Genomic DNA, 20,862 nt, shown 5'->3' on the forward strand with positions numbered 1-20,862 from the left:
ATTCACAGGAGAACATAAGTCAACCTATAATGCGTTCCGCGTAGCTACATCGCAAAGATAAGTTTTTGTCTTGAAATAATTCTCAAGATACACATTATCTAATCAATTCAATAAGCTCTGATACTCTGGTAGGGCCTAGGCAAACTCTAGCACAGAATCGAGATTAATAAAAAATAGCTGCTATTTTCTAATGGTCATCGAGTAGAACGAAAATGACTAGAGAGATATTTGAATTTCGCGAGGAACTTCTCCGGAATCGAACAAGAACAATAATCAAAGGTATGGGAAACATTTAAAATTATTCGAAATAAAATGATATATTATATCCCCATCTGTGCTCTGCCAGTATTAAGTTTTCTATGTACGCACTGTAGAATCATTTCTTGAGGTACAAATAGTTTCCTGTTGGGGGTAACCGCAGCTGAAGTAATCCATATTTCTGAAATAAACCGCTTTCAGCTCTATATGAACTTTTACAGGAACGCGGCTGGTTCGTTATGTCAAATAACATCTTCAGGTGTGGATCTACAAGACAGGAAAGGCACAATCGAACAGAGACATATCCTACTAATCAATGCTCTTTGCAAATTAAAAATGAAATACTAACGAGACAGTGAAATATTTAAGCCCTGATGCTGGAAGGAAGGGGACTCAGTCTTCTCAAAACAAAATTCTGTTACCCGCAAAAAGAAATGCGCCATAGTTCAAATTGGCCAGTTCTACATCTACATCTACATTGATACTCCGCAAGCCACCCAACGGTGTGTGGCGGAGGGCACTTTACGTGCCACTGTCATTATCTCCCTTTCCTGTTCCAGTCGCGTATGGTTCGCGGGAAGAACGACTGTCTGAAAGCCTCCGTGCGCGCTCTAATCTCTCTAATTTTACATTCGTGATCTCCTCGGGAGGTATAAGTAGGGGGAAGAAATATATTCGATACCTCATCCAGAAACGCACCCTCTCGAAACCTGGCGAGCAAGCTACACCGCGATGCAGAGCGCCTCTCTTGCAGAGTCTGCCACTTGAGTTTATTAAACATCTCCGTAACGCTATCACGGTTACCAAATAATCCTGTGACGAAACGCGCCGCTCTTCTTTGGATCTTCTCTATCTCCTCCGTCAGACCGATCTGGGACGGATCCCACACTGATGAGCAATACTCAAATATAGGTCGAACGAGTGTTCTGCAAGCCACCTCCTTTGTTGATGGACTACATTTTCTAAGCACTCTCCCAATGAATCTCAACCTGGTACCCGCCTTACCAACAATTAATTTTATATGATCATTCCACTTCAAATTGTTCCGCACGCATGCTCCCAGATATTTTACAGAAGTAACTGCTACCAGTGTTTGTTCCGCTATCATATAATCATACAATAAAGGATCCTTCTTTCTATGTATCCGCAATACATTACATTTGTCTATGTTAAGGGTCAGTTGCCACTTCCTGCACCAAGTGCAGTTGGAAACTGACTTCTTTAAAAGCGCGTTGTCTGAATGACAAGAAGAAAATAATAAAGCAAGAAAAGGTAAAAAGCCCCGGCTAGTAGCGTTGAAAACCCGGTGGTTAAAAAAACTCACTTCATACCAAGGAGCTGCATACAGCAACCCTCCCACTGCCTCGCCTGCGGGGCCAAATAGACCAGACGCAATGGCATATACCGTATAACAACAGGGCCAGGCTCAATAATCAAGCAGTCGAACAACTATTACATTATGTCCTGGAAAGACAGTCAGAGTTCGACAGTACATTGCAATCTCTTAACTCCATCTAGTTGTTAAGGGTGTTTTGAGGGGTATAGCTTTAGACTCCGCAAAATTTTAATATCTTCCAGAACGTTCAAGGTGTGCCCCTTCACTTCTCTGTGTAAGTCTTTAAATTATCAGCTGCATCTGTTATTGTGTGGTCAGAAAGACGTAAGAGGCTTCTTAAAGTAGATATGTAATTCCTCAACTCTGGTGCTCTCGGAACCTAATTCCAAACTCTCCACCTGTCTGTCCCACATACACGATAGGATAACTGTAGCTGATGCAGTATACACCAGTAGCGTCGTATTCTCCACGAGCTACCTTTTCTTTGTATACAAGTCTTTCGTCAAGATTCTGTGGGCTTCACCTTTTATGTTTTTAATTTCTTGCCTCGGCCCTGCACGGCGAGGCGGTTAGAGGCTTTTTCTGCTCAGCTTCCTGGTGTGAAGTGCGTTTTCTTGGAAATTTTGGAAATTTGTGGTAAGTTCCTATGGAACCAAACTGCTGAGGTTATCGGTTCCTAGGCTTACATACTACTTACTCTAATTAACTTACGCTAAGGACAACACACACACACACACACACACACATGGCCGAGGGAGGACTCGAACCTTCGACTGGGGGAGCCGCGCGAACCGTGGCAAGGCGCCCTAGACCGCTCGGCTACTCAGCCCGGAGCGTTTTTTTACCATGGGCTTTCAGTGTTACTAGCTCGGGCTTGTTACCTTTCCATATTTTCTTATTTTGCTCTTTTCATCATAGTAAACGCGATTTTAACATATCAGTTTTAGCAGTATTTTATTTTAATAAGGCTGGTTCCCCCCCCCCCCCTCCCCCCTCCTCCTAACCCGACAGGTTAGCCGAGCGCGCTAACGCGCTGCGGGTAGGGGCGCCGGCCTCAGATCGAATCCGCCCGGCGGATTAACGACGAGGCCAGTGTGCCGGCCAGCCTGGATGTGGTTTCTAGGCGGTTTCCACATCCCCCTAGGTGAATACCGGGCTGGTCCCCACGTGCCCCCTCAGTTACACGGCTCGCAGACATCTGAACACTTTCGCACTATTCCATGGATTACACTAGTTGCAGACAGTTGGGGTACACTAATTCCATCCCAGGGGGTATGGGGTGGCGGCAGGAAGGGCATCCGGCCACCCCTTCCTCTAACATTGCCACATCTGATTAACCATGCCGACCCTGCGTATCCGCGGGAAAAAAGGCGCAAGCAAAAGAAAGAAAGGTTGTAAGTAGGCTGTTTAGGTTTTTATGTTGGTAAGGTCACGTAGCGCTCTGTGTGAAAATCACTGGCTGTGCTGTGTGCAGTCTGTGGCTGGTTTGCATTGTTGGAATATTCGCTATTGTAGTGTTGGGCAGTTGGATGTGAACAGCGCGTAGCGTTGCGCAGTTGGAGGTGAGCCGCCAGCAGTGGTGGATGTGGGGAGGGAGATGGCAGAATTTTAAGAGCTGACGATCTGGACGTGTGTCCGCCAAAAGGAGTAAATCTGTAATACTGTATATCATGAACTGATACATATATTATGACTTTTGAACATTATTAAGGTAAATACATTGTTTGTTCTCTACCAAAATTTTTCATTTGCTAACTATGCCTATCAGTAGTTAGTGCCTTCAGCAGTTAGAATCTTTTATTTGGCTGGCACTAATGGCGCTCGCTATATTGCAGTAGTTCGAGTAACGAAGATTTTTGTGAGGTAAGTGATTCATGAAGGGTATAGGTTATTGTTAGTCAGGGACATTCTTTTGTAGGGATTTTTGAAAGTCAGATTGCGTTGCGCTAGAAAATATTGTGTGTCAGTTTAGTGTTGATCAGAATAAGTAAAGAGAGTAATGTCTGAGTACGTTCAGTTTTGCTCAGCTGTTTGAAAATCAAATAACGTAGAGGTTTATCAGCACAGTAATTCATTAATTTTTCTAAGGGAACGTTTCAAGGTTGAGTCCCCATCCATCCCGCATTAGCTCTTAAGTGTTTTGCTGACGTGGGGATATTTCATATTGATTGTCACAGAACATAGATTATTAGGATAGGTATCTGTTTTTTATCATGATGTCGATTGTACTTTTTCTGTCTTGTAGATGTATACCTGAAGATGTGATCTGATATCATGAAACCAGTCGTGTTCCTGTATTAAAAAAAAAATAAAAATAAAAATAAAGGTTCATATGCCTCTGAGCACTATGCGACTTAACTTCTGAGGTCATCAGTCGCCTGGAACTTAGAACTAATTAAACCTAAGTAACCTAAGGACATCACACATATCCATGACCGAGGAAGGTTCGAATACCTGCGACCGTAGCGGTCGCTCGGCTCCAGATTGTAGCGCCTAGAACCGCACGGCCTCTCCGGCCGGCGTTCCTGTAAAAGTTGTGAGCTTGAAGTGGTTTATTTCAGAAACATGCAATTCTTCATGGGCGTAATTTTTTTTCTAGTCAGTGCATTTTTTTAATGCTAAGTTCCCTCTCGTACCCTTAACTAAAAGAAATTTTTAGTTATCAACAAAAAGTGTATTGGATCGCAGTTTTCGGTTGCTTAGTTCGCGTGGTTGAGGCAGAGAGAGAGAGAGAGAGAGAGAGAGAGAGAGAGAGAGAGAGAGGCAGCTTCCCTGCAAGCGCTCCGGCGGGCCAAAGCAAAGTTGTAATCTCCCACTGGTGGCTTCCTTAACTCCAGCGAGACCGCCCTGATAACTATGCAGGATTAGTTCAGCGTGTTAGTAAAGAGAGGAAAGTACACAGAGGACCGGATATTAAAACTTTGCTTCTGAGCCGGATGCGTTCTGCGATCTCTGGTGGAGACAGCGCCGGCGGCGAAAGCCGCGCGCCTTGGGTCAACTCCCAGGCGGCACTCCGCCCGACTGCGCCGGTGCACGTAATCTTAGCCGACTGTCAGTCGCAGTACTGCCGAGAGGAGGAGCAAGTAGACAATTCTCGTTTTAACATTTCGAATTAACATAAATTTACATAATGTTCTCTCAATTCACGCCAAATCTGATGTTGGTCACCCGATTAAATTGAAGAAACCCCTCTTCAGGAAATTCTTTCTACGAGGGTCACTCCAAAAGAAATGCACACTGTTTTCCTAAAAATACAGTTTGCATTCTGCATGTGTGAAAGTTTTACAGTGCGTAGATACATCCTTCCCGCTTGTTTTCAAACTTAGTTCAACCTCTTCCCGGGAGTGGCGCCGTCACAGCATGTCTTCAAGATGGCTGCTACACTTGACGTTCGTCAGAAGCAACGTGCTGTCATAGAATTCCTGTGCTGTGAAAACGACACGGTGGAAAACATGCACAAGAGGTTGAAAAAGGTGTATGGAGATGCTGCTGTCGATCGTAGTACAGTTAGTCGGTGGGCAAGCAGGTTACGTGATGAAAGCGGGCACGGCAATATTGAGGATTGTCCTCGCAGCGGCGGGCCTCGTACTGCACACACTCCAGACAATGTGCAGAGAGTTAACGAATTGGTGACTGCTGACAGACGCATCACAGTGAACGAATTGTCACGCTACGTTGGGATAGGGGAAGGAAGTGTTTGCAGAATACTGAAAGCGTTGGCGTTAAAAAAGGTTTGTGCCAGGTGGGTTCCCACGATGTTGACAGTGGCTCGCAAAGAAACAAGAAAAACGGTGTGCAGCGAACTTTTGGAACAGTACGAGAATGGTGAATTTCTTGGAAGAACTATGACAGGTGATGAAACATGGCTCTATCGTATTTCACCAGAGACGAAGAGGCAATCACTGGAGTGGCATAATGCAAATTCACCCAAGAAAAAAAAATTCAAAACCACACCTTCTGCTGGCAAAGTTATGGCTACGGTGTTTTTCGATTCCGAAGGACTCCTGCTTGCGGACATCATGCCAAGTGGAACCACCATAAATTCTGATGCACGTGTGACGACAATGAAGAAACGTCAAGCTCGACTGAGTCGTGTTCGACCACATCGGCAAAAGCAGGATGTTTTGCTGTTGCACGACAATGCACGGCCACATGTCAGTCAAAAAACCGTGGAAGCGATCACAAAACTCGGATGGACAACACTGAAACACCCGGCCTACAGTCCTGACCTGACTCCGTGTGACTATCATCTCTTTGGGAAACTGAAAGACCGTCTTCGTGGAACAAGGTGTGAAGATGATGACTCCCTTGTGCACGCTGCCAAACAGTGGTTCCAACAGGTTGGTACAGAATTTTACCGTACGGGTATACAGGCGCTGGTTCAAAGATGGCGTAAGGCAGTTGAGAGGGATGGAAATTATGTGGAGAAATGAAAATATTCTTTCTAAAAGATGTATCTACACACTGTAAAACTTTTAAACATGTAGAATAAAGGATGTATTTAAAGAAAATAGTGTGCATTTCTTTTGGAGTGACCCTCGTATTAGTTATTGAACTTTTGGATAACATGAACAACATCTGATTTGGGATAAGTTGAATACTGCAAGAAACAAACATTTGTTGCTCTTAAGCTATACCGTATCATTACAGGCTCAGATAGCTGAAATACGCCACTCCAGATATACTCCGACGTGTCCTATTGATATTTGATGGTTTTATGTTTTTATCGGGCGCGTACACAGCTGGGCAATGGTATCGTGCACGAAAGACATCGCGCTTGCGGCAGCTCACTAGTTCATTCTTCTGCCGAGCACCGTGAGGTGTCAGCTCTTACTGGAAACTTTGGATTCTGCTACTGCTCAGCGTGTCTTGACGAAATCAACGTAAAGACATACTTTTCTCTAATTACACTTTTTAAGTGCTTTAATATTGAATTAAAACTGTGCAGCCATTCCTCAGTTAATAGCGAACTATAAATTAACATTATAACTTATTCATATGCTTTAAACTTTTGGGAATGGCGTATGATACCACGGGACTCAGTGCCGATTCGTTTACCTCAGTTGAAGCGTGGATGTATTTTTTCCACTTGATTACAAGGCTTGACTGATGCTGAGATCATTGACTTCGTCAAGAGAATTAGTGCATATACGTCTGACTGACTCTGATGAATCTGACGATGAAGATGACATTTTGATGCAAGAGATCGAAGTCAAGAAAGCGCATCAGAAGAGGAAACTGTGCCTCAAGCTGAAAATCGAGATAGAAACGAGCTCCAAATGAGTAAGAATAAGTGTGTTATTAAAAGCATTTCTGTCTTTTACTAGATATTTTACTTAAAAGACTTATTTGCCTTTATTGATTTCCAGGTGGGCGGCACTTCAGTAACCTACAACCTAACATTGCTGTCAGCAATCCAGCAGCCACAGGTAAACTCAAGAACCCGTTTGAATATGTTTTCAAATACTTTCTTGTTCATTTTTTGAGGCTGTGTCTCAGTTTTCATACATAACCCACAATCAGTAACACAGGAAAAGCACGACATTCTACTGCAGAAGTAATGAACAAGTTTTGGGGACAGTGTTGTCACAACACTTTTAAGTGTACCACGACGAAGAATGTGCTGAGAGATGAAAACTAGGTACTAATTTTAGACACTGTTTCAAAGGACATGTTTGAACTCCTAAAGTAATATCTAAAATTAACTGATGAAGTTAGTTGTTGAAAGTTTTTGTAACAAGTTTGTAGTTTGACCTATCTTGAAATCTACAGCAATTATGAACAATATATTTCTGAGTGCTTTTTTGGTAATAAAGCAACAAGAAACTCTACAGTTATGTGTGTAATTGTCCTGCTTAAATCCCGAGGTATTCACTATGGTTTCAAGAACTTTTTTGAGGACCATTCATTTTAGCATTATGAAAAAGCAGTTAACAGAAATGTAGCTCAGCTGCACTTTTAAAATGTGCTCGGGACGAAAGAGGATATCAAGCATGCGTAAATTTATCGAGGTGCGATATCAGCTGAGTTATAGCGAATTTATTAATGTACACAATTAGTTCTTAACATTTGTAGCTACCAAATTATGACATCGACCAATTTTTTTTAATGGACTAAATACCTTTTGCTGTGGAACTGAGCAGGGCACTCAAAAGTAATTTCCATGACGTAACGTGTATGTAACTTGATCAGATAGTAACAAGGTAACTGCGTTGCAAAACACCTTCCTGCCAACATGAGAAGATGTCCCTCAAAATTCTGCCATGCTGTATCAAATCTATGCAAACACGTAACTCAGCTACTGTTTGTGTGTTTATTATCGTTATGACTGTGGTGCAAAATGTTGACTCTGAGTACAGATACATTCTAGAAAGCAGTTCCGCACAGACAGTACTGCACTTCGAATTTCATAGACCTATGTTATGGAGCGTTTCCTGTCTTCGGGAGTCCTCACTTTTTTCTTGTTGTTTTTGTTGTGTTCTTCAGTCAGTAAACTAGTTTGATGCAGCCCTCTGCCCTTCCCTACCCTGTGCATAACTCTTTATCTCCGAAGAACTACTGCGACCCACATCCATATGAACCTGCTTACTGCATTCATCTTATATTCCTCTGCAAATTTTTAGCCCCCACCCCCCTCCGCCCAACACACAATTCCCTTCAATACTAAGTCGACGATTCCCCGAAGTCTCAGAGTGTATGCTATCAACCGAACACTTCTTTTAGTCATGTATGTATGTATTAAATTAGGGACCCAGAAACACCGTAGCCCTCAGTGGTCTCATAACAGACTAGTGTAGCCCCAAATGTTGGCGTGATAGAGTAATTATGGTGTACACGTACGTGGAAACGGTGTTTACGCAGCAAACGTCTACGCAGTGTAACTGAGGTGGAATAAGAGAACCAGCCCGCATTCCCCGAGGTAGATGAAAAACCACCTTAGAAACCATCCAAAGACTGACCGGCAAACTGGACCTCGACACTAATCCGCCGGCCGGATTCGTGCCGGGGACCGCACCTCCAAGTCCTTCTCTGCCTCTAATAGAACTACAATGTCGCTGGAACATGGAGAAGTTTTCATTTCTTCTCCTCGAACTTTAACTCCCTTTCCAAATTTCTCCTTGCTTTCGTTCACAGCTTGTTCAATGTACAGGCTGAATAACATTGGGGATGGACTACAACCATGTTTTACTGTCTTCTGAACCACTGCTTCCCTTACACGCCCCTCGACACTTATAATTGCCGTCTGGTTTTCGTACAAGTTGAAAACAACCTTTCGCTACTTTATTTTACCCCTAATAACTTCAGAAAGGTAAAGAGCAAATTCCATTCAATATTTTCAAAAGCCTTTTCCGAAGATAGAAATGCTGTAAACATAGGTTTGCCTCTCCTTAACCAATCTTCCAATATAAGTCGCAGGGTCAGTATTACCTCGCGTGTTCCTAAATTTCCCCTGAATCCGAACTGATCTTTCCCGAGTTCAGCTTCTACCAGTATTTCCACTCTTCTTTAAAGACGTCGTGTGAGCATTTTGCAAATTATTTAACTGATAGTTCGGTAATATTCACAACTAGCAGAACCTCCCGTCTCGCAACTTAGGCACAAAGTGAAATGGTTTAGTCATGACTAGCTCTCCCAAGGATATTAGCAGTTCTGAGGGAATGTCAGCTGCTGCAGATACCTTATTTAGGCTTAGGTCTTTCAGTACTGTGTCAGATCCCTCTAGCAGCATTGTAGCTTCTGTCCCATCTTCATCTACTTCCGTTTTTATAATATTGCCTTAATTTCCTTTATATAGCCCGTCTATGGTTTCCTTCCACCTAGCAGTTTTCCCTTCTTTGCCTAATACTGGTTTTCCATCTGCGCTCTTGAAATTTATACAGCCGCTTTTTGTTTCTCCAAAGGTCTCTTTGTTCTCTAGCAGATTGTCTTTCCCCTAGTTATACATGGTTCTAGACTTACATTTCCTCTAACAACTTCTGCATAGCCATTTCGCATTTGCTGTCAATCGAATTTTTTAGACGTTTGTGTTCCCTTTCGCCCTGCTTCATTTACAACATTTTTATATTTTCGCCTTTGATCAATTAAATTCACTATATCTCGTGATATCCAAGGACTTCTGCTAGGCCTTGTCTTTTTGTTTGTTCCTATGTAGCATTCACTATTTCTCGATGCTATCCGTTCATTTTTTACTGTATTCGTTTCCCCCGTTTCAGTCAGTTGTTGACTAATGCTCGCTTTGAAACATTCACCAAACTCTGGTTCTTTCAACTTATCCAGGTCCCATGTCCTTAATTTCCTACCTTTTTGAAAACCCTTCAATTTTCACCTACCTTTCATAACCAATAAATTCTTTTTCCTTGTAGAGCTCTTGTTTTAGTTTCCTCCACGATTAAAATTCTCGAGAATTAAGTCCAGTGAGCGTGAAGACAATTTTGTGTTTCCCACACGACCGATCTAACAATTTCTAAATTTTCGCTTAAGATCTGTAATTGTTCGTGCAAAACGTTTAATTAATCATTATCTGTTAGTAGTTAGAGGATAGCTTGTTCCAGCATGTACTTCACCTTCGTGGACGTGTTTGTATTCTCAGCTCACCTTGCGTTTCTTGTTCGTAAATACCCGCGTAGAAGTTGCCTGTGGTCGTCCCATTTCGTGGCCATCTCCAATAGAATTGTGGAGAAGAACGTGTTATTGTAGAACTTTAGTGAAAGAAAAGGGCAGATTATAGTACACATCCTGTGTACAGAACAGTCTTCTTACAAACACTTCATATAATTTACTATCTGGTGTTTCCCGTAAGATCGTGACTGCACCACTAAGTGGACTATGCTTGAGAGTACATCCCCTCCGCTTTGTGTACACGCGTCCGTTAAGCATTAATGGCTTGCTCTTGCCACATATACTTGGAGGTACTACCGACTCCTAATAGCTATGAAGTAAATACTGATTTAATATTGTCCAGTACACTGTTCTTAGTCGCCAATAAAAATATCTGCACTTACACTCGTTACAACATGAATACTTCGTAAGGAATCGTTGCAGTATTATAAACATTGTTTGCTACTCCACTGGTGTACTGAAACTGTACGCGTGTCTATGTACGAGGGGCGTTTGAAAAGTCCGTGCAAAAATAAAAACTACTTACGTGTTTGAGGTAAACCTTTTTTTAATTTTTCGACATAGTCCCCTTTTAGACTTATACACTTCGTCCAACGCTGTTCCAATTTGTTGATCCCTTCCGAATAATAGGATTGTCCAAGTCTGCAAAATAGCTATTAGTTGCTGCAATCACCACCAAGTTTGAATAAAATCTTTGTCCCGCCAGCCATTTCTTCAAATTGGGGAACAAATAGTAGTCCGAGGAAGCCAAGTCTGGAGAGTAGGGGGGATGTGAAACGAGTTGGAAACCTATTTCCATTAATTTTGCGACCACAACTGCTGAGGCGTGTGCTAGTGCATTGTTGTGATAGAAAATTACTTTTTTGCAGTCCAATCGCCGGCGTTTTTCTTGCAGCTCGGTTTTCAAACGGTCCAGTAACGATGAATAATATTCACCTGTAATAGTTTTACCGTTTTCCAGATAGTCGATGAGGATTATCCCTTGCGAATCCCAAAAGACAGTCTCCATAACCTTTCCGGCCGAAGGAATGGTCTTCGCATTTTTTGGTGCAGGTTCTCCCTTGGTAACCCATTGTTTAGATTGTTGTTTGGTCTCAGGAGTACAGTAATGTATTCGTGTTTCATCCACAGTGACGAAACGACGCTTAAAGTCCTGCGGATTCTTCCTGAACAGCTGCAAACCATCCTTGCAACATTTCACACGATTCCGTTTTTGGTCAAGCGGATAGCTTTCTCATGTCCAAATGTTTATGCAAAATGTTATGTACCCGTTAATTCGAGATGCCCATAGCACTAGCAATCGCACGCACCTTAACTCTTCTGTCTTCCATCACCATATCATGGATTTTATCAATGATTTCTGGAGTCGTGACCTCCACAGGGAGTCCAGAACGTTCTGCATCACTTGTGCCCAACTGGCCACTCCGAAAATTTTGAAACCACTTATAATCTGTTCTAATCGAAGATGAAGAGTCACCATAATGTTTATCAAGCTTCTTTTTAGTCTCCTGAGGCGTTTTGCCTTTCATAAACTAATGTTTAATCCCCACACGAAATTCTTTTTCGTCCATTTTTTGACAATCACTCGCCTTGCTTGATTCACACGAATGCCAAACACAAAGAAATAGACCAATATGGCTTGAAACTTGGTGTGCGTTCTTTCCAAAGATGCTAATAACTAAGCATGACCTCCAAACGCGTCGGTGGTGCCATCTCTCGCACTTTGCACGGACTTTTCAAACGCCCCTCGTAAATATTGTAATCACTCTTATTATCTAACGAAGCGGCACGGTACTGAGCACACTGGACTCGCATTCGGGAGGACGACGGTTCAGATACTCGTCTGGTCCTCCAGATGTAGGTTTTCCATGATTTCTCTATATAACTAAAAGCAAATTTTATTCCCCATACTTTGGTAATCAGAGGCTGTGCTCCACCCCTTCCATCTCTTTCCTTCCTTATGTTATTCTCATGATCCCTAAGCAGGATATAGGGTACGTTGCTGGCAGGGTGACGGTTGCCATCTTCTTCGAACACACACACTGCATATTTACGCAACTACATCATATTTCTGCCAAGGGTTCCTACTTAAGCGTTCCGATTATACCATCGTGGGGGCTATGCCGACCTGCTATATCCTAGCAGCGCATCTCTAAATTGGTTCGTTTTCTGTTGTCATTACTAGAACACTGGAACTGTATTCTAGACCGGATTTTAGAGAGATGCAGATCTCAACCTAAATTTGGAGAAAAACGAAAATTTGTGCTGGACCGGGAATCGAACCCGAGCTTTACGCGAGCAGTCACCTTAGCTACTTCGGGTGTCGGAACACACTCACCAACCACCCCAAATTATCAACTTGTCACAGAATACACACGTAGCATCCATCGTCCATTATCCTCAGCTTTTCCTGATTCGCACGAGGGTTGGATCATATGAGTAATGTGCGTCCGCACTGAAATTCTCATTACCGTCAAGGTGCATATATGTTATTATATGTCCGACTGAACAGATACCTCACATATAATAATAATCTAGAACTGGTCACACTAGCGTTTTATATGCAATTTTTTCAATGGATGCATTGCATTATCCCACAACCCTTCCAATGAATCTAATCTTCAATAATACTGATTTTTAGTAATATTCCCGTATCATACACTAGCAACGACAGCTACACGAAACCACTCTTCTGACTGAAGACGAGTGATGAGAAGAACCGAATGGAAACATTCGATTCACTGAGTTACTGGAAAACAGTCGACTCATTCGGTACGAGTTTGAAAGGTCATTTGAATTATTCATTCATTTTTTAAGGTTGAGCAACAATTAAACTGCTTTTTCTACTGATTTTTGTCTATTTCTGGGCCGGCCGCTTTGGCCGAGCGGTTCTAGGCGCTGCAGTCCGGAACCGCGCTGGTGCTACTGTCGCAGGTTCGAATCCTGCCTCGGGCATGGATGTGTGTAATGTCCTTAGGTTAGTTAGGTTTAAGTAGCTCTAAATATAGGGGACTGTTGACCTCAGATGTTAAGTCCCATAGGTCTTAGAGCCATTTTAACCATTTTTTGTCTATTTCTGGCCATTTTCCGGTTTAATGGGCCATCTTCAGGAAACAAGTGACTAGCGTCCGCAAGACCAGAACATACTGAAGATCTGAAAGAAGAAAATTATTTAAAATAACAACATTCTCACGCAAGCAGATAACAGTAGTACTTGGTTCTCATGCACAAAGGTAAAGAGAAAGTGAAACAACTCCTCACGCCCAGTTCCCGCCATATCCTCACCAAAACTTTTAACGAGGAAATTAAAAACTTAACCAATGCCTGTAAAAGCATAATAACTGACTTTGAAGCTATTTAATCGACAAGAACACAGTAGCTCCTAAGCTGTGTGGACTTCCTAAATTAGACAAGGAAGGCCAACCTTTACGATCTCTTGTGCCAATCTACACCGCACCAAACTACAAAGTTATCAAGAACTGGGGGTTGATTTGTTGGAAGAGACCAGACAACGAGGTCATCGGTCCCATGGGAATAGCGATGGATGGGGAAGGAAATCAGCCGTTCCCTTTCGCAGGGATCATCTCGATATTTGCCTGAAGTGAACCTAAATCAGGACGCGGGATTGAACCGTCGTCCTACCGAATGCGAGTCCAGTGTGCTAATCACTGCGCCACCTCGCTCGGTAACAAAGAATTACATTTCTGTAACAAAACTAGATAAAATTTATATATAACTCTGGAATTATAAATTCAATGGACATCGTTAACAAAATTAAAGATTTCCCTAGTCCACATAGTGCTAAGCTAGTATCTTTTATGCCAGCAGCCTATTTACAAACATAACAGTCAAAAAATGCCTCGATATTCTGAGAGTACTACTATACAGAGCAGATGTTAACCCTGCACAAGTAGAAGAAGTAAGGCATGCTGCCCAGATACGTGTGCAATAAAGTTATTTTTATTTCGAGGGTTCTCTGGCTTAGCAAACAGTTCCTACACAACTAGCCTCTAGGTGATAATATCAAATCCTGATACTGATATGCAGATGATGTACAGTGTTTACATCTACATCTACATATACACTTCGCTAGCCACCAAGCGGTGTGTGGCGGAGGGCACAATTCGCCCCAAAGTCATATTTGCCCCCCCTCCCCCTCTGTTCCACTCGCGGATCGCGGGAGGGAAAAACGACTGAACGCCTCAGTATACATCCTTGGCGAAGATTGGATTTCGGAATTTAGTGAGCAGCCCCTTCCGTTTAGCGCGTCGGCTATCTGCAAGTGTGTCCCACTTCAAACTTTCTGTGAGATTTGTAACGCTCTCGCGATGACTAAATGTACCAGTCACGAATCTTACCGCTCTTCTTTGGACCTTTTCAATCTCTTGAATGAGACCCAACTGGTAACGGTCCCCTACAGACGAACAATACTCTAAGACTGGACGAACTAACGTATTGTAAGCAATTTCCTTTTTCTGAAGGACTGCATCGCTTCAGGATTCTACCAATAAACCGCAATCTAGAGTTCGCCTTGCCCGTTACTTGTGAAATCTGATCATTCCATTTGAGATCATTTCGAACAGTCACACCCAGATACTTGACGGATGTTACCGCTTCGAAAGACTGGGCATTTATTTTTATTTGTCTTGTTCACAACTTTCGTGTGATACTACTTCCCTGTAGACCACAGCATCATCAGCAAACAGTCTAAGGCCGCTGTCAATACCATCAACCAGATCGTTTATGTAAATTGTAAAAAAGCAGAGGACCTATTACGCTGCCCTGGGGCACACCTGAAGTTACGCTTGTTTCTGTTGAAGTCATCCCGTTCAGGACGACATACTGCTCTCTGTTAGAAAACTTTGTATCCAACCACATATGTCATCGGATAGACCGTAAGCGCGCACTTTTTGGAGCAAGCGAAAGTGCGGAACTGAGTCGAACGCCTTTCGAAAGTCGAGAAATATGACATCAACCTGGGAGCCGGTATCTAGAGCCTGCTGTATATCATGCACAAAGAGGGTAAGCTGTGTCTCGCAGGACTGTTGTCTCCTAAGCCGTGTGGGTTTCTGCAGATGAGCTTCTCAGAGTCTAGAAAGGTCATTATCTCTGAACACAAAATATGTTCCACGATTCTACAACAAATCGATGTCAGTGAAATTGGTCGGTAATTATGTGCATTCGATTTTCTACCCTTTCTATAGATTGCTATGACCTGGGCCATCTTCCAGTCCCATGGAACTTTCCGCTGTTCCAATGATCTCTGATAGATAATGGATAGGAATGGTGCTATATTTGTAGCATAGTCAACACATAATCTTACGGGAATACTGTCTGGGCCAGATGCCTTCCTGGCGTCTAAGGATCTTAACTGTTTTACAAGCCCACATACACTGAACACTATGTCAGCCATCCCTGCGTTTGTTCGATAATTTTCCAACAGGAAAACGGTCGCCCATATGCCGCTATTGTAACCCACCATGCTAGAGTGCGTCGACATGTTGCATTGGCCTGCTCGATCACCAGATCTGTCTCCAGTCGAAACAAACACGCCATTATCAACACTCCATTGAGTTTGAACGAGGTAGTGTAACAGGGCTACGAGAAACTGGATGTTCGTTCTGCCATATTGCAGAAAGACCTGCCAGGAATGTAGCCACTGTATATGATTGCTGGCAGCGGTGGTCACAGGAATGTACGGTCACAAGAAGACCAGACTCAGAACGGCCACGTGGCACTGCTGCGAGGGCAGACAATCGTGTTCGGAATATGGCTCTGGAGCATCGTACTGCATCTGCAGCAGCAATTTAAGCAGCAGTTGGCACCACAATGACACAATGAAGTGTTACCAATCGGTTACTTCAAGGACAACTCCGGGCCTGACTTCCTGTAGCGTGCGTTCAACCGACCCCAAATTACCACCAGTTGCACCCAGTGGTGTCAAGCGAGAGCTCACTGGAGGGCAGGGTGGAGGTCTGTTGCGTTTTCTGATGAAAGCTGGTTCTGTCTCGGTGCCAATGATGGCCGTGTGTTGCTTAGAAGGATATCGGTTGAGAGTCTGCAACCAACCTGTCTGCGTGCTAAACACACAGGACCTACACCTGGAGTTGTGGTCTGGGGTGCGATTTCGTATGACAGCAGGTTATCCCACGCACCCTGACTGCAAATATGTACGTCAATCTGGAGATTCGACCTGTTGCCCTGCCATTCATGAACAGCACACCAGAGGCCTTTTCCAAAAGGAAAATGGTCGCCAATATACCGCTACTGTAACTACCAAGCTAGAGTGCGTTGACATGTTGCATTGGCCTGCTCGATCACCAGATCTGTCTCCAATCGAGACGTCGGAAGACAACTCCAGCGTCATCCATATACAGCGTTAACCGTCTCTGTACTGACCGACTACCAAGTGCATGGAACTCCATCCCACAAACTGACATCCGATATCTGTACAACGCAATGCATGCAGATCTACAGGCTTGCATTCAGCTATCTGGCGGTTACTGAAACTCCGCCCGAAGAGACCCAACGGTGCCGACTGGCCGCCGTGTCATCCTCACCCACAGGCGTCACTGGATGCGGTTGGTTGGTTGGTTGGTTGTTTGAGGTTTAAGGGACCAAACACTGGATGCGGATATGGAGGGGCATGTGGTCAGCACACCGTTCTCCCGGCCGTATGTCAGTTTGCGAGACCGGAACCGCTACTTCTCAATCAAGTAGCTCCTCAGTTGGCCTCACAAGGGCTGAGTGCACCCCGCTTGCCAACAGCGCTCGGCAAACCACATGGTCACCCATCCAAGTATTAGCCCAGCCCGACAGCCCTTAACTTCGGTGATCTGACAGGAACCGGTGTTACCACTGCTGCAAGGCCGTTCGATTCTGGTGGTTACACGTGTTATTAATGTACCAGCATTCCGATATGGCTTATCTCGTGCTTACATTAACTTTCGGTCTTGCGATGTCAATCAGTTAAATATGTTACCTACGCAAATGTATTCCCGCAAATTCATTACTCTACCTAATTTTTTTGTGCTGTGATTATTTTCCATCAGTGTATTTAGTTAATTTACGTCTTTGTATACTGAGGTTGTAAGCAGTTCTATCATTTTTTGCATTTCTATAATGCAGTAATAAATTAAAGGTCTACTTACAGATTTCGTTGCTGCTGATCTACCTGTTTTCTTTTTCCTAACTTACAGCTGTTTTTCATCTGCTTACTGTTATTTGAAATTTCACAGCAATTGGAAGTGGACACTCCATTTGATGTTATGTTTTCGATGGTGCTGACGAATACCAAATGTTATTGCCGACTAGTGAAAGTGATATCTCTGTGTGTGTCAGTGAGTGAGAGACAGAGAGGCAGAGAGAGAGAGAGAGAGAGAGAGAGAGAGAGAGAGAGAGAGAGAGATCAGTGATGTTGCAAAAACACATTCAATACATGGCAATAAGATTCGACAATTGGCAACTCCATTCAAAACATAACAGCAAAACGAGCATTCAGTTCCTTGAAAATGAAATTACAAGTTACAGTAACAGACGAAGAAAATTTGGCACGAAGAAAAAAGAAGACATGTAGATCAGAATCCACGAAACTTGTAAGTGGGATTTAAAATTATTACTACGTCATAGAAAATAAAAAAATGCCAGAACTGTTTATAACCTCAATATACAACGTCCTAAATGTGGACTAAATAGTACAAACAAAAATATGTACGTATTCTAGGCTACTGAAGATACTTTTCAAAGAATGAAGACCAAAAACGCATGTCACAAAAATTGTATTTTATTCAGTTATGATTAGACAGACCTAAAGTACTAATTATCAACATGCCATAATATTACAAGCAAATGAGGGCGACAGTACTATAAAAGTGGAAGTAACATTTAGTCCAGTTTTTCGTCCGCGTTTGTGAACAGTGCTTTTACTTAAAAGTGAACTGTCACGCTCATTGATGTAGCAGATACCGTACATTCAGTACGTAAATGAAATAGTAGGGAACTAGGTGGTGGAGTAGTAAGGGTCTGGACCTTAATGAAAACCATAATACTTGAAAAATTTATCTAAAATATTTAAAACGCCATGTGGATTTGACTTTTTCGTTTATGAGAAAGCCCGCATCTCGTGGTCGTGCGGTAGCGTTCTCGCTTCCCACGCCCGGGTTCCCGGCGGGGTCAGGGATTTTCTCTGCCTCGTGATGGCTGGGTGTTGTGTGATGTCCTTAGGTTAGTTAGGTTTAAGTAGTTCTAAGTTCTAGGGGACTGATGACCTAAGATGTTAAGTCCCATAGTGCTCAGAGCCATTTGAACCATTTTTATGAGAAAATGACGTTCGCTGTGGACAACACGAAATAATAACCTTGATCAAAATAAATTTAATTAAAACAACTTCAATCAAAAACAGTTGTTAAACTCACTATTAAACAGTATGGGCGGCTTTTTTCCCATACTGTCGCAGTAAGTAAAATACTAAATTTAGTCGGCCGGTGTGGCCGAGCAGTTCTAGGCGCGTCAGTCTGGAACCGCGCGACCGCTACGGTCTCAGATTCGAATCCTGCCTCGGGCATGGATGTGTGTGATGTCCTTAGGTTAGTTAGGTTTAAGTAGTTCTAAGTTCTAGGGGACTGATGACCTCAGATGTTAAGTCCCATAGTGCTCAGAGCCATTTTTTGAACTAAATTTACATCCATATCGACAGATAAACAATGTCTGGCGATACATTAAAGCGTGTAAAATCCTGTTGTCACAGAGCCAGCACCCAGCATTACGCCAGAAATAATGATGTAACCTCCAGAAACCATCAGAAGATGAACTTGAAAAGATTCTAAAACCGGTTCATGGAATGAAACATAATTATTCATAAAGGGACTGGTTGCTGTTTTATGTAACTTATTTATATGAATCCACTGCTACCCGGGAACTGAGTGAAAAAAGTGATATAACTGACGTAACCGCCAAGGACTTACGTCAGTCGGTTGTCTCACATTAAATGAAACCACTCAAACCGCAGACTGAGTGGAAAAATTCACACAGCAGACATCGTGCAGAATCTAGTTATATTCGTTTGTTTTATTCGACTGGAAAAAGCGACGGAATAAAAAAAGGGCTGATTGGCCAGTCGTTTGTTAAGAGCAGCCGGTTGTCCCGTCACTGAAGGCAGAACAACAACGATAACAACAACAGCAGCAGCGAAATGTCCACGAGTCGGACTAGCCGCGCAGATTGCACTATGGCCGTTGGCCTGCAGCCCCCGGCGACGCGCTGTCTGCGCACGGAGCCGGCCACCGGTGGGCTCTGCGATGACCCCAGCCTATCTCAGCCGGCGTCACCAGTACTGTCACTCGAGACACATACTGAGCACTGGCGCTTCTGCTTCCATCTGACCCAATACAGAATACAGTAAAATCTCAGCAGCCAGGGCCAGAAACCGTGATGGAACGAAACGGTCGCAGACACGTGCAGAACAACATCAAGTTTCTTAGGCCCCTGTTCCTTTTTAAACTTAATCTGTGTACGTAACTACACTACTGTCCGTTAAAACTGCTACACCACGAAGATGACGTGCTACAGACGCGAAATTTAACCGACAGGAAGAAGATGCTGTGATACGCAAATGATTAGCTTTCCAGAGGATTCACACAAGGTTGGCGCCGGTGGCGACACCTACAACGGGATGACATGAGGAAAGTTTCCAACCGATTTCTCATACACAAACAGCAGTTGACCGGCCTTGCCTGGTGAAACGTTGTTGTGATGCCTCGTGTAAGGAGGAGAAATGCGTACCATCACGTTTCCGACTTTGATAAAGGTCGGATTGTAGCCTATCGCGATTGCGGTTTATCGTATCGCGACATTCCTGCTCGCGTTGGTCGAGATCCAATGACTGTTTCCAGAATATCGAATCGGTGGGTTCAGGAGGGTAATACGGAACGCCGTGCTGGATCCCAACGGCCTCGTATCACTAGCAGTCGAGATAGGCATCTTATCCGCATGGCTGTAACGGATCATGCAGCCATGTCTCGATCCCTGAGTCAACAGGTGGGAACGTTTGCAAGACAACAACCATCTGCACGAACAGTTCGACGACGTTTGCAGCAGCATGGACTATCAGCTCGGAGACCAGGACTGCAGTTAAGCTTGACGCTGCATCACAGACAGGAGCGCCTGCGATGGTGTACTCAACGACGAACCTGGCAGCACGAATGGCAAAACGTCATTTTTTCCGATGAATCCAGGTTCCTTTTTACAGCATCATGATGGTCGCATCCGTATTTGGCGACATCGAGGTGAATGCACATTGGAAGCGTGTATTCGTCATCGCCGTACTGGCGTATCACCCGGCGTGATGGAAGGGGTGCCATTGGTTACACGTCTCGGTCACCTCTTGTTCGCATTGACGGCACTTTGAACAGTGGACTTTATATTTCAGATGTGTTACGACCCGTGGCTCTACCCTTCATTCGATCCCTGCGAAACCCTACATTTCAGCAGGATAATGCACGACCGCATTTTGCAGGTCCTGTACGGGACTTTCTGGATACAGAAAATGTTCGAGTGCTGCCCTGGCCAGCACATTCTCCAGATCTCTCACCAATTGAAAACGTCTCGTCAATGGTGGCCGAGCAACTGCCTCGTCACAATACGCCATCCAC

This window comes from Schistocerca americana, chromosome 1 (genome assembly GCF_021461395.2).
Source record: "Schistocerca americana isolate TAMUIC-IGC-003095 chromosome 1, iqSchAmer2.1, whole genome shotgun sequence".
Taxonomy (NCBI): domain Eukaryota; kingdom Metazoa; phylum Arthropoda; class Insecta; order Orthoptera; family Acrididae; genus Schistocerca; species Schistocerca americana.